The sequence below is a fragment of the Panthera onca genome, chromosome E2 (genome assembly GCF_046562875.1).
Source record: "Panthera onca isolate mPanOnc1 chromosome E2, mPanOnc1 haplotype 2, whole genome shotgun sequence".
Lineage (NCBI taxonomy): Eukaryota > Metazoa > Chordata > Mammalia > Carnivora > Felidae > Panthera > Panthera onca.
Window position 1 is genome coordinate 50,589,749 of NC_138353.1, and position 15,902 is coordinate 50,605,650.

The 15,902-nt window shown below is 41.5% G+C and overlaps 1 long non-coding RNA gene across 1 annotated transcript in view; it reads right to left on the bottom strand.

Moving 5' to 3' along the window:
• Nucleotides 1-13,826, bottom strand: part of LOC132690124 (uncharacterized) — a 53,190-nt gene extending 39,364 nt beyond the window's left edge. Inside the window, exon 1 of the long non-coding RNA XR_009615269.2 lies at nucleotides 13,628-13,826. This is a non-coding gene — a long non-coding RNA (uncharacterized LOC132690124). The remainder of the gene's footprint in view (nucleotides 1-13,627) is intronic.
• Nucleotides 13,827-15,902: the final 2,076 nt, after the last annotated feature.

Below are 15,902 nucleotides of genomic sequence, written 5' to 3' on the forward strand. Positions count from 1 at the left end.
TTTGTTCATTTAAAATCATTTTGTGCATTCCCCATCTTCCTGCTGTGGTTAGCTACTGTTAGGAACTGGGCTCCAGAGCAAGTTCCAGAACATTAAGAAAAACGACTTTTTTTGAACATTTCAGTTTGAACAGGACCCCTGTACAAAACATAAATGACCCTCAGGTGTGCATTATTTAGCTGTTACTGATGGGATCACCCTGTCTCCCTGCTCTAGAAGGTCCTTTCAGAGCCTAGGGCAGAGGGCTCAGAGCAGTCCTGACGTATGTGACATTTCTGAAGGTGGTTTTGAATATATGGGGCTAACACCCAATGTCCTTCCCAAAGCCCAATTATCCTCGAATGGGAATGCCGAGTTTTGTCTCATTTTGATTCCTTCAGGGTCACTACTACTCAGTTAGACCTGATGATGAATAGGAACAATTTCTTATTTTCCTGTTTGGAGTTACTAGTCATTTATTACGACCATCCAGCTTGCTTTCCATAACTTGTCCTTGGGTGGGTTGGGGAGAGTGTCACAGAACCTTTAGAGAGAGAAAGAACCTGAGAATCTAGTCTAATTTAAACTTTTTACCTTTATTTATTTATTTTGAGAGAGAGAGAGAGAGTGGGGGAGGGACAGAAAGAGTTAAAGAGAGAGAGAGAATCCCAAGCAGGCTCCACGCTGTCAGCACAGAGCCCAATGGGGAGCTAGAACTCACGAACGGTGAGATCATGACCCGAGCTGAAATCAAGAGTCAGTCGCTTAACCAACTGAGCCTCCCAGGTGCCCCAAGTCTTATTTTATACATAAGCTGAGTCACAGGTGATCTAGGTGACTGGCAGGGGGCCACCTAATATGGCACCCTTGAACTTCCAACTCCTTCTGGTGCCCACCCAGAGCCCTAAGACGCACACGGTGGGGCACACACCAGATGTGGCCTGAAAATACATGAGGGCAAGTCTTTGGATCCACTGAAACCAGCATTCCCCTTACAGACATGCATTATAGAGCAATTTCCCGAAAATATCGAGCACACATTGTCAGCTCCCGCAAAAAGAAAAAAAAAAAATAGAAAAGAAAGAAAAGAAGAGAAAAGAAAAGAAGGAATTTTGAGTGGGGTTAGCCACATGTGCTGAGTACTTGATTTCTGGAGGAAACAACCCCTGGTTATCAAGAACTGAGTGAAGAGTTTACCCATTCGGGGGCCTGACAGAAATGAGCGAAAAGGAATCAGATTTTGGTTTTGTTCAGCCAAGGGAGAGTCATTTGACTTATAGGTTCACACACACACACACACAAAGCAAACTTGGCTGCAGAAGGTGTGCTTTCCAGTTGAGAATTCCTAGGTTTTATTGGAGTTCAGTCAAAGTGGAACCTGTTGATGGAGGAGGTTAATGTCTATCACAGTCTGGGTATTTCTGCAATGACTTCTTTCACAGCGTGTTCATTTTAAGAATAAAGAGGTCTTTACGGTGAGTGAAAGTTTAATGAGGATTACAAGGGCCCCCCAGATGCTTACGACCCATTTGAATAACCCATAACCTCTATGTTTATCATGAGAGGGAACATGCCAATTTAAGGTATTACAGACATTCTTCAGAAGACCTTTACAGTTTCCATAGGCATTTTCAAGAATTTTCTTCTACATTCTGCAATTTATAAGTTGCAGAATGTGTGTTACTATGGAAACGACCTCTGGTCTCTTTGTTACTCAACTACACGAAAGATAAGCTTTTGGGATGTACCCCCACTAGTAAATATCTTTTCTTTGCTGTTTACCCCTTCATACTTCCTTCTGCTGTTATACATGCTCGCTGTGAAACATCAGAGCAGGTATTATAAAGAAGACAAGTATGGAGTTTAATAAAAGCACAAATGTTTTCTGGAACCTGAATCGAGGGAGCTTTAGCAAAGTCAGCAAAAGAAGGGATGTCATCGCAGCTAATATTTGTTAACTACTTAGCAATAGTTTCCTCCTGTGAAATTCAAACTTCGGTGTGTGCGTGCAGGACAATCACACAGGGGGCTTGCTTGAAGCCCGCTGCTGGGCTCCACCATCACAGTCCCCGATGCAAAAGACCCGGGGCAGGGCCCACAATGCGCTTTCGGAACAAGTCCCAGGTGAAGCTGGACACTGGTGACCCAGGCACCGCAGAGAGAACCACCCTGCCGACCATCGTCCAGAGCTTTTTAAAAACAATTGTAAAAGTGGGGCGCCTGGGTGGCTCCGTCGGTTAAGCGTCCAACTTCCGCTCAGGTCATGATCTCACGGTTCGTGAGTTCGAGCCCCGTGTCGGGCTCTGGGCTGACAGCTCAGAGCCTGGAGCCTGCTTCGGATTCTGTGTGTGTGTCTCTCTCTGCCCCACCCCCTGCTTGTGCTGTCTGTCTCTGTCTCTCAAAAATAAGTAAACATTAAAAAAACTGTGGTCAAATATCCATTACATAAGATGGGCAATTTTAACCATTTTGAGGCACAGGGCATATATTATATTCACGTTGTGGTGCGACCATCATCGCCGTCTGCCTCCGAAATGCCCTTGTCATCCCAAAGTGAAACTCTTCCCGCTAATAAATATCTTCCATTCCTCCCTCCACCCAGGCTCTGGCAACTGCCATTCTATAGTCTCTACGAATTTGACTATTTCAGGTACCCCGTAAAGTGAAATCATACAGCATTTGTCTTCTCGTGACAAGCTTCTTTCACGTAGCCTGATGTGATCAAAGTTTATCCACGTTGAGTGCGTATCAGAACTTCCTTCCTAAGGCTGAATAATATTCCACTGTATACGCATACCACAAGTTGTTGATCCATCCGTCCATCTGATGATGGACACTGGTTTGTTTCCACCTCTTGGCTGTGGTGAAGAATGCTGGGAACATGGGTGTACAAATATCTGTTCAAATACCTGCTTTCAGTTCTTCTGGGCGTATGCCAAGAAGTAGAAGTGCTGATTCTAAGCATTTTACATGTACAATTACACTTCAAATTTAGAAAAAGGCAGGTTATTATTTCCATCTTACGGTTGAGGAAAAAGACACCCAAAATTCACCTCATCTGACTCAGGCCACACAGCTCGTAGGCACAGGTAGGCCGACTCCTCCATTCAGGTACCCAGGACACTTAACTGTCTTCTCTGCCCGAAGAAAGCATTTCACTGTCCCTGGAAAACTCCCCACATTGATACAGACATTACTTTTTTAGAATAAAGAGTGGAAGTAATTACGTTTCCAAAATGACAGCTAGCATGAGATTCAATAATCTAATGTATGTAAGGATTCAGGTAAAGGATAAAGCAAATCATTCTTTCCAATTTGTTAATTCACGCATCTCTTCTTTAAATTATTTCTGGAATAAAGTAGGCTAAACTATCTCTAAAATCTGCCACTTAGGGGCCAAACTATTTTCAATCGCATAAACATTTCCTCTCTGAGCCGTCAAACATGACGATGTGACAGTGGAGGGGGACTGTCCTTCCAATAATCAGAACAGCAGGATTGGGCCCTTGTCGTATTCAGTTCTCTGGAGAATTAAGCCAAGCCATCCACAGAGATATTCCTGCAGTGGGCTTTACATGCAGTTAGGTTAGATTAATATGCCGCATGAATTAGAAGCCACAATCTAAATGTTACAGGGGAAATCCAGCATAGGATATAGGACACAGGAGAGCAGAAAACAACGTGGCTGAGAAACTCACAGGGGGTGCGCAGTTTCAAACATTTGATTCTGTTTCTGGAATGCACCTTCCTCCTCCGTGGGCTGCTTACTCCCACATCTAAGACTCAAGAAGGCTAGTAAGTGTGACAATGCACATCAGGTATGAGAGATGATGAAAGTGGTGGATGAAAATGGCCCGAAGACTAGAGGGTGTCATTAATTACGGATATTTTAAATATTTTAAAGGCGCACATTTCTTCTCCTGGATGTGCAATCAGGATGTGGGGGGTTTTAAGGCTGCAAATAAGCATTTCCATTCTTCAAGCCCGGTCTCAGGTCATACACATGTGTTGTCTTCCTTGCCGGCCTCACTGCTTTGAGAATATTGAAAGATTATTAGAGCACTATTGCTTTTATAGATACAGGTCAACCTTCAGCTAAAAGAGACAGGAGAGAGGACCAAAGGCACTTCTCCACCCCTTGGTCTAGTTCTCCAGGCAGTATGATACCGTAATTCTAGGAATCTAGGGGAGAAGGACTTGTTACATAAACAGCTGAGAAAGGTGGGCACTTTGCCCTGCAGGTGACAAAATCCTGCAAACAGGTCCCCATCTCTAGTCTTGGATGCTGTGACCAAAACATTGCCAGCGCTCCCAGCTGCTCCTTAAATTATATACTTTTCCATCTTATTTGTGGAGTTCTAAATGAGCTGCCATTTGTGGGGGATTCTACCCAGCCTCTCCCCTCCATCTTCCAGAAAATAGTCCTTGCCCCCTCCAAATTACCATAAACATGGCTCTCCTAGCTTTTTTGCTACAACACCTAGGATTGCTATTTAATGAATCTGGAAATTTAAATTTTCACGAAATAGCAAAGGACTTATCACATCTCCTGTGGTTGCACGTGCACTGAAATATTTTTCTTTTTCCATTTCATTGGTGATAATTCATACAAAGGGAGAACAGCAAATTAAAGATATAGAATGTCATGCATTCTCTTTTTTGAATGTATCATCTGCACCCCAAGTCCAGCCTTTATTTTTCAAGTTAATTTTCTTGTACCAAGAAACTTTTAAAATACTTTTCTCGTATTTAGATATAATGTTTAAGCATGAAAAAATTCTGGATGGGTGTCTCCTTGAAATTGTTCCTACAGCTTGAAGTTCCTTCCTTTTATCAACATTTGACTATATTTTCCTTTCCATACCTAGAACATTCTTTTCATGTCTGAGCCCAAATTGCTCTCTGATCAGAAACATTGGTTCCACTAAATAACTCTTTCAGTTCTTAAAGTACTTATGCTTCTCCAGACATTTAATGTGAGATCCAAATATTACTTATAAAACTGCATCCTGTTGTAATGTCTCTGCTGAGGAATCTTAATTATTTCTTGTTGGTATTTCTTTAAATAATGGGTTTAAAGATGGTGCCTGAACATTCAATGTTCTCCTTTCCAACAGTCAGGATTCTTACTTGCATACAAGGCGTACACACACACACACACACACACACACACACACACACACACACACTGGATAATTTAAAGGAAAAAGAGCCTCACAGAAAGAAAACTGAGTAGCTCACAGGCTCTCTAGGATCCTAAGAGATTTGCGGGGGGGTGCTTTTCAGGAATACCACCCCAAACCTTACAACAGAGCCTCCTGCATACCTGTTAAAATCTGATTGACCCTACTTCCTTCTCTAATCTTCACGAGTCAGTTCTATGAAGACTTTGCCACTTTCTGCATGTGATATCAGTGCCTTATCTTGAGCCTGCCTCCACAGGTTGCCTGAGAAGGAAATTCTCTAAGCCGTAGGTGGGAGTCACCCCAAGAGCCCAATAGGGAGGGGAGCCAATGCATATGGAATCACACTGGGGCAGAGGATGGGTTAATGTTGGTCCTTTTCGTCACCCAGGTACACAGTTATGACCTTTATTTCATTAAGTTCCCTCAGACAGTCCTAGTAGGATGTAGCCTTGTGGCTCACCATGGTAGCTCATCTGTATTAGCTTTCTTTCCTTCCCCGTTTCAACTCCTGCCCACGAACTCCTGCTCCCTGACATCACATTCCCCACCAAAACTACCAGATCACAAGTCTGTGCCTTCAAGGTTTTCTTTGCAGGAAACCCATGATAAAAAAAAAAAAGTTTGATTTACTACGAATCTTATTCCATTCCTCTCTTTATTAGCTTGTAAGTTAGGATATTCCTTTTATTCCTGTGTTATGTTTTTAAAAAGTTACTCTAGAGATTACAACAGGCATTCTTGATAAAGTCGAATTTAAATTAGTCCTTGTGCCACCTTCTGGTCAATACATGGGCCTGATTCACGGACTCTTGGGGTTGACTATTTTATTATGAATTTAATATTCCACAAGACATCATGATGTATCGTTCTGTACAATAGTTTTTAACTTTTTTTCTTTGCAGGGAAGAGTCCTTATTTAGGAAAGAGACCTTTATTAGGGGGGAAGGACTGCTCCCTCAAGAGTTACTGCCATGGCAGAAAACAAGCCTGTAAACCATGAGTTCAGGGAACTCATCACTGATGTGTCCCTTGCCAAAATACTATTTTTTAAGCTGCTGGTGGAGAATGTTTGTTATGTCATTCCTTATACCTTGGTGACCTATTTGTGTATTTCTTTGCCCATTTTTTTATTGTGGCAAAATAGACATAAAGTTGACCACTTTTAGATGTACATGTCAGTGGTATTAAATACAGTGTTTATATCCAGCAAGGCATTGTGTCCTCAATCTCCACAGCTCCTTTCATTTTGTAAAACTGAAACGGTCTATCCAAGAATGACATAGTTTCATTCACACATTTATCTGCTTAGTTTCACCCTTGATCTGCCTTTAATCATCAACTGCTTTCTGTTGAGAACACTTGTCAGTATTACTTTTAATGAAGATCTGTGGTGACAGACGCTCTCACATTTTGTTTGCTGAAAAATGTTTTGCCCTCCATTTTCCAAAGGATATTTTTACTGGGTATAGAACTCCACACTGACTCTTATTTTCTTAGAGCACTTTCTAGAAATAATGAGAAAGAATTGTATTTTGGCTGCCATTGCTTCAGGTTGAGAAGCCAAGTATTAACCTACCTTATTTTTCTTGCTGGGAGTGTAATACACAGTTTTTCTCCTGGCTGACTTTTAGGATTTTTCCATTTGCCTTCGGTTTTCAGCAGTGTTTAGCTGTGGCTTTCTAATAAGCATCCTGCTTGAAATTTGTAACACTTCTTACGTTTGTGGCTTATTGTCTTCCATTATTTTTGGAAAATCATCTGTCATTATATTTTTAAGTGTGTTTATTTTTGAGAGGGGGGGCATGCGTGGGGGAGGGGCAGAGGGAGAACAGAGAGACAGAATCCCAAGCAGGCTCCATGCCCAGGGTGGAGCAGGACACAGGGCTCAAACCCACAGACCGTTAGATCATGACCTGAGCGGAAATCAAGAGTCAGCTGCTCAACCGACTGAGCCACCCAGGTGTCCCACGTCACATCTGCAATTATATTTTCAAATACTGCTTCTGCCCCATTACCTGTCCTCTCTCCTGCAACTACAGTTCCATGTATGTCAGAATTTTTATCCATGTCACGGATCTCTTCTAAATTCTTTTTAGTATTTGTCATACTCTTTTCACGCTCTGCTTCATACTTGGTATTTTATTCTCACCTACCCACAAACCATCTCTCAGAACATGTCTAAGGTAGCCCCAGTGTTCATCCACTTCCCAACTGTTTCCATTTTGTGGCGTTCTGTTGCTAGAACTTTTACTTTGTCCTTCATTACAGTTTCTAATTCTCTGGCGATTCTATCCTGTCGTTTAATACTTGGAACAGCTTAATTACCATGATTTCAAGGCACATATCTGATATTTTCATTGCTTTTCTTTGGCATCTATTTTTATGACTTTTCATTGGTTCTTAGTCATGTCTTCTTTTATGTCAAATTATATTTTATTGACTTGTATATTTATATAAAAATATGGAATAAAGATTTTTTTAAAAAATTTTTTAACGTTTATTTATTTTTGAGACAAAGAGAGACAGAGCATGAACGGGGGAGGGTCAGAGAGAGAGGGAGACACAGAATCTGAAACAGGCTCCAGGCTCTGAGCAGTCAGCACAGAGCCTGATGCGGGGCTCAAACTCATGGACCGCGAGATCGTGACCTGAGCCGAAGTCAGCCGCTCAACCGACTGAGCCACCCAGGCGCCCCGGAATAAAGATTTTTTTTTTCTGCTTCAGGGAGACTGCTGGATTGGAGAATATCACCTAAATGTAACTGAGAATTGGAACAGACTTTAAATTAGGTATTTTGGGGCGCCCGGTGGCTCAGTCAGTTAAGCACTTCGGCTAAGGTTTGTGAGTTCAAGCCCTGTGTGGGGCTCTGGGCTGACAGCTGCAGCGCATGGAGCCTGCTTCAGATTCTCTGCCTCCTCCCCTGCTCCTGCTCTATCTGTCTGTCTCTCTCTTTCTCAAAAATAAATAAACATTTAAAAAAATTTTTTAAATTAGTTATTTCAGTATGAGTGAGTGCTGGCTTCTGGTCCAACTATAGCCTTGTGTGGAGATCTATGTATCTATTTATTTTTAAATATTTATTTTTGAGAGAGAAACAGAGACAGAGGGAGCAGGAGAGGGGCAGAGAGAGAGGGAGACGGAGGATCTGAAGTAGGCTCCAGTCCTGAGAGCAGAGAGCCCGATTGGGGCTCGAACTCATCATGAACCATGAGACCATGACCTGAGCCAAAGCCTGAAGTTTAAAGTGCCACCCCTATTGATTTAAAAGGGTCCCTCCTCTTGGGTTGAATATAAACTCTCTTTTGTTCCTTCTCCCCATCCCCTGGGACTGTTGGAATATTTACTCTTCCCAGTCTCTTAGCAACTGCTTTTCAGGCCCTCATTGCCTGGGGGCACCTGGGTAGCTCAGTCCTTTAAGCAGCAGTCCTTTGGTATCGGGTCAGGTCTGGATCTGGCAGTTCCAGGGATGGAACCCTGCACTTTTGCATTGACAGCCCAGAGCTGCTTGGGATTCTCTCTCTGCCCCTCCCCCATGCACGCATGCATTCTCTCTCTCTTTCACTTGGTCAAAACAAATAAACATTTTTAAAAAAAAAGAATTCTCATTGCCTTGAGTGCAGAATGGGGCCAACTGCCAGACTCCTAGTTCTTTGGCTTTTTTCTTTTCCTCAGGCCTTAGTCCCCCAAATACCTACAGCCCTCACTATAGCTCTCTGGTGTCTTCAAAGCGTTTTCTTTGTTTGTTTTTGTCCAGTTTATTCCGGCAAAAGTCGGTCTGTCACCAACAATGCCGCTATTATCATAAGCTATGACTATAAACGCTAAAATGAGATGTGATAGAGCATTTATACACAGACTATTTTATTAAGAGAAAATCCCACTGGCTCGTCTTGCTGAGGGAGCATAAGACAAGGTGAGGGCAAAGCAAAAGCTAATAACACCGCCTCCCCCCACCAGATGGGATACCTGTGACGTTCCTCAAGCATTCCAGGCTGCCCAAAAGCTAAGAGAAGGAGAAAACAAAAGCTTACCTGATAGAGATCCCAGTCCTGAAGGACCTGAGTCTTCAGCAGTTTACATATGTCTTAGTAAATTATAAGAAAAAGGCAATCTTGTCAACAGCCTAACCTCCAGAAACCTACAGACTCAGTTTCCTGGAACCCTAACATCACCCTCCCCTCCATAGTGACATGGGGAACAAAGGAAAGAAGGAAATGGTAAATGAAATTGAATTTCCTTACAACCTGCAGCCCATTGACAAATACTGGAGGCAAATAGAGTATAACATTTCTCCAGGAATCCCCTACTGTCTTAATGTTAATGCCTTCCTGGGGGGAAAACACCTTAGCCTGACAACAGCAAGGCCTCAAGTGTCATAGGAGTCCTCTTTAGCGTATGAACGTGCCTCTGGAGGCTTCTCTTTGGCCTCTACCTGCCCCAACTCTGTAGTATATAATCAGTCACTCCTCACAACCCCGGGGCAGCTCTTCCTACCGCCCCCACTCCTGTCCCCATGCTTTAAACAAAAGCACCTTTTGCACCAAAAATGTCTCAAGAATTCTTTCTTGGCTATAGGCTCTGGATCCGCCCTCTCCCCCCGCCCCCAACCCCCCCATCACCACTCCAAAACCCCACAGTTGCCAGGGTCCCTAAAGCTCACTCCCTTTCCCCAGAGGGAACACCAGCCCCCAGAACTCATTTGATCTCAGTGTTGTGGCTACAATGCCTGTTGGATATCGATTTGCAGACCAATGAGGTGATAATAGCTTCCATTTTCACAAGTATTGTTTGCTGACAATTAAGGCATTATTTTCTCACAGTAAAATAATTTTTCTTCCAAATGCTACAGAAAATGTGGACCCTGAGGACGGGAGGAACTTACAATAAGAATCAGCAAAGCTGCAAAGCAAAAGGAGAGACGAAGCATTACGAGATTCTTGGAAGGTATTAACAAGGAGCCAATACGGGAACGGTAATATTTTCATAAAGTATGTTAATATCCTTTTGGGTAGAAATAGTGTTGTATACAGCCAAGGGCATGGTGACCCTAACAAATAAACAGATAACCATAAAGGCCAAGCAAAAGCAAAAGCAAAACCACGCTGGTGTAATACAAATGTTAAGTTCTGGTTTAGGTTGACTTCGGCAATACATGTTAATATCAGTGTGTTGTTAAAATCATGCTAGTGGGGAGGGTATGGTGTGCCTGCACTCACACGCTCCTCCATCTGGACGTATCTCTTCCAGACTTTGACAGACAGACGAGGAAAGGCTGGGAAAGCAGGAGGGCATCATTCAAACAACTGGAAGAACTAATGGCCTAATCCGTCTCATATTGCATCCAGAAGCCCAAGCCATGTGCCAATTATTTCATATAATATTAATAATTACAAAGATTATTCTCATATATGAGAAACAGCAATGCCCAATGTGCTCTGTTCAGAAAGTTAGGATTATAAGCAGTTTTCACTTTGGGGAAGGGGGGAAAGTGATAAATCCTGGATAGAGATATCGGATAAATGGCAAATGTTATTTATATATAAAGACAAGCTCCAAAAGCTGGTGGTTTCGTTTGATTGAGAAGGCAATAATAACTTTATTAAGGGAAGTCGGAGGGAATCTCAGGTACTGACTTCCCTTTGTTAGATATTAAGAAAATGCACATATCACAAGGTGATGCACTTAAAATGAACATACGCATGCAGCTATTATCTTTGTTAAGAAAGAGAACGTTAGTTGTGCCGCAGACATTCCTGGGTTGTTATTCCAGGTCACACACCTCCAGCCAAAGATAACCATGAGCCATACTTCTAATTCCAATGATTAGTTTTGCCCGTTTATGAGATCTACATCAACCTAGTAACAAAGCATATTCACGTGTGTGTCTAAATTCTGTTGCTCAACATCACCCTTGTGGGATTTATCCACAATTGTTCCTTGTAGCGTAAGTTAATTTATTTCTATTTTTATACATTATTCCATGGTACAGATATGCCATAAATTATTTATCTACTCTACAGTTGGTGAGTATTTGGGTTTGAGCTATTGTAAATAACACTGGCACGGATATAAGCGTACATCTTTAACGTACATATTCTAAGCTTTTCTGTTGACCGGACCTGGTAGCTGAATTGCCGGGTCATGGAAAATCCACACATTCGGATTTAGGATACGGGATCGAAGACCTGTCCAAGGTGCTAGTAAACATTCTACCCACCAGCAGGATGGGAGTTCATATTCTTTCACATCCTCTCCAACATATCACCACCCTTTCAACTGTATCCACTCTGGCAGTCACGTAATTTGCATTTTTGAACGATCAGTGGTGTTGAGTATCTTATATTGCTAATGCCTTACTGGTTGCTTTCATTTGTGAAGTGTAATATGTTAAAGATGTGGGTCTATTCTGTATAGGAGTTCTTTGTTATATAATGCAAAATAACCTCCCCCACTCTCCGGCCTGCCGTTCTCATCTCTTCTCTGTGCCTTGTAATGACCCAAGTTCTTAATGCGTACAAAGTTCTATTTGTCAAACTCTTCCTGTATGGTTACTGTTTTTATTCCCAAAATGATACTGTATTCATTTTTTCACTGTATATATTTAAGATATAGAACATGATGTTTTGACATATACAGTGAAATGATTACTACATTCAAGCTAATTAACCTATCATCTCACGCAGTGACCATTTTTGTGTGTGTGTGATAAGAGCACCTGAAAACAATCTTTTAGAAAATTTCTAGTATTCAGTATTCTTTTTTATTGTTGTTTAAGGTTTACTTATTTTTGAGAGAGAGAGCGCGCGTGCGAGAGAGAGAGCACAAGTGGGGAAGGGGCAGAGACAGAGAGGGCGACGGAGAGAATCCCAAGCAGACTCCGCAACCCAGTGCAGAACCCACTGCGGGGCTGAAACTCAGAACCGCGAGATCATGACCTGAGCCGAAGTCTGACACTTAACTGAGCCCTTAGGCACCTCCAGTATTCAGTTTTCTTTTTTTTTAATTAAAAAAAATTTTTTTTTTAACATTTAATCATTTTAAAGAAACAGAGCACAAGCAGGGGAGGGGAAGAGAGAGAGGGAGACACAGAATCCAAGCAGGCTCCAGGCTCTGAGCTGTCAGCATAGAGCCTGACACAGAACGTGAACTCACAAGCTGTGAGATCATGACCTGAGCTGAAGTCGGACACTTAACAGACGGAGCCACCCAGGTGCCTCCAATATTCAGTTATCTTAACTATAGTCTTCATGCTGTGCATTAGAGCTCTATACTTTCTCATCCTACATAACAACCGGTTTGTACCCTTTGACCAACATCTTCCCTTCTGTCCATTTACCCCACCCCTCCACCCCTGGTAATAACCTTCTACTCTCTGCTTTTATCTGTTGGGTATTTACAATAGCCAAGATTTGAAAACCATCAAAGTGTCTGTCAACAGATGAATGGATAAAGAAATCTACACACACACACACACACACACACACACACACACACACACAGGAATATTATTCAGCCTTTAAAAAAAAGGAGATCCTGCCATTTGCAACAACATGGATGGACTTAGGAGACATTGCAATTATTGCTTTTAACATCTAGCTTAAGAAAACTTTGTCTACTCTGAAATCATGAAGGGATTTTGTATGGACTCCAGTTCTCTGTGGAAACCTCTAACTTATCTCTCCTCTTGATAAAAATCACTTCTTGTCTACATACTTCAAAATATGGATGATCACTGGCTTGGTTTCTAACACTGTTATTTTCTTGGACCTAGTTCTTGTTTACCTCTTATTTTTTTCATTAAATGCCGTCCATTTTGCATGAAAAAATTTACAGGCTCTAGCTGATGCTATATTCCTCCAGGGACCTAGGTTTTAAACTCTTGCATGTAGCTAATCCAGGTATCCCCTTACACAAGCAGGTTCAAGGTTCAAGGAACACAAAGGTTCAAGGGTGGGGTTAGGGTTTGCAAGGTCTGGTCTATGTTCTGGTTACTTTTCTTACAGGTTGGTTATCAGGATCCCTTCCTTCTTAGGGGATCTTAGATTCTAGTTTCTAGATTCTAGATCTAGAATCTAGATTCTACTTTTTCAATTTCTCATGCTGTGAATCTGCAGAAAGTTCCGAGTATCTTCTTACACATTAGAAGTGGCCAATCTCTACTTCACCTCTTGCACTGTGACCCCTTTTCAGTGACAAACAACTTTGAGATGAAAATGGGAGCAGAGCTAGATCTCCTCTGCTTCTCTTCCCTTCACTGCAGGGATTGGCCCCTCCAGTCTGGGCTGCTGTAAATGATCTGATCCCCAGTCTTTGGCTTTCACACCTGTAAGACTATCACTCACACTGCTTACCTGCTACTTTCTGCTCAGCTTTTCTACATCCTGCTCCATGCTGTTTAACAATCTACAAATGCCTTGACCAAAAAAAAAAAAAAAAAAAGTCACGTAGAGTGTTGGGCTTACCTCCAATGTGTTTTCCTTCTCTCCAGGTTCTTGGCTGTACACGTTCTAACTGCCTTGATAACTCTCTGGTAACTTCAAAAATGTGTTCTCATTGTATTTACCATTTCTTGTGTTCTTGGCTTTCAGTTTGGTCAGCTGCAAACTAATCCATCATAGCCAGAAGCAGAAATCTTCAATTACCGCACTCAAGTCCAAAAATAAAGCCCTAAAAGTGAAAGAAAATGACTGATAGAACAAAATTACCAACAATCTGAGACATTTAAGTAAATGTATTGACCATATTTCAAATGAGATTATTTACTGATTTGACCATTCAAATGACTCCTGGAGCTACATTCTTTGGCCCCCACAAGATTCCAGCATAAGATGCAATTTGGAAAATATTAGTATATATTTAATCCTATTAAATATATAATAAATTTATTTCCCTTAAAAGAAAACCTACGAAAGCACATATTCTTGCTGCAGAAAACACGTCCATGATGAGCTCTGGCAGTAGCTGCTATTTATTGTACACAGACAGCCCTCTAATCTATATTTTCATTAAATACACAAAAGGATTACTGCTATTTATATCTCTGAAATGAAGAAACAGGCAGAAGGAGAAAAAAAATGTGTCCAAAACTACTCTGTAGTAACCAGAGAAGCCAAGATTCCAACTTAAGTGTATTTGATTCCAAAGCCCAGAGGTATATCCGTTGTGTATACTGTTCAATAAACGTACCCGGGGTCGTATTTGGAGGGCAAAATATGGAGTATGAATACAAATGTAAATCTGGAACATTCCCATGAAGCTACCTGCTCAAAGAAATTCTAGCATCCCTCATGCTTGTGTGTGCCCACAAAAAGGACAAAGGAAACAAAGGCTTTCACCTCTACTCATCAGAGTCACCTAATTTGCTACAATCCTTTAATACTTTGAGGTCCCCACTGGGAGAGACATTTCTGATTACATGAGCTTCACCAGGAGCTGCAGCTGTCCCTGTATCCAGGCTTGTTAGTTCAATAACGCGGAAGTGAATCCGAAGGCTGTGGGGGCCCCCAGTGATGATATTATTGTTGGACTTTAGGATGTTATTAACAATTTGCAATACAAATGAGTTGTCTGCAGGAGGGGAAATCACACTGTGATCATACCTAATCAATGTAAGAATTAAAAACAAGATAACATGTGGGGAGGCGCAGATGTGGATATTAGGAGCTAAGCTTTAGCCTGCCATTAGCCTGACAATCATTGGGCTCAAGGTCAGTACGGATGTGCTCAGGTTTATTTCATTATTCTTCTCCGTCATTCCCACTGAACATGGACAAAGTTAGAAAATCTTCTTATGTGAAGGCGATTGAGAGTTCTCTTTTGCTTCCATGCTAAAGACAGACTCATGGGACCACTCCCTAGAGAGTACACAGACTGAGTAGAGATTTAAATCAAATCAGCATCCGTGTAGTACATTAATGACCAGAAAATATTTGGGGGGTATCTTCATCAGGTTGCATTCTACTTAATTTTTTCACTTCAGCTCTCCCAGTGTGTTAACTCCTAAAGCATTTAATGTTCCTTCCCCCATTCCAGCATCTGGTAGCCAACACAAATTCTATACAAAACAGGAGTTGAGCACCTTTGAACAGATAAGAAGACCGGGGTATATAAGGACTTAAAAACATGTAAAATTCCATATCCAAGAAATAAAGTCTCTGGCATAAAAAGAGAAAACTGCATTCAAATTTTTCTTTTTGCCTTGAAGGGATGGTTTCTTGTTTCACTGTTACAGTGCAACATTTTTGATGGGTCTTAAAATTATATTTTCACTTCATACATACACTAAGATTTCATTTTCTTGACTCTGGCAACAAGTTTTAAAGGTGATTGAGAAATGATTCATGGAAAGAAATTAGAAATAATCTAAAGAATAACCAACAGGTCCACAGGCTAGTTATGCTATAGTCTCTCCTTCAGGATTTAACCAAATCTTTCCTCATGTTTCAATTTAAATGCTTTTTTTTCTTTTTGGGCAGAATACCGCCTCAGCAATATTTGTCCTCCTTAGTGGATCCTATCAGTAGGCACCTATTACATTAGCCTATTAACAGTGATACTAGTTTTGACCCCTTGGTTAAGGTGCTGTCTGCCAGATTTCTCCTCTAAAAAGGTATTTTGTTCTTTTCTTATTAATATCTACAGTGAGGAAGTTTTGAAACTGCATAAATGTCCTGTTGAAACTTTCACCTAATGGTTTTCATGACCAATGTTGCATCATTCAGTTCCTTATGAGTTTCA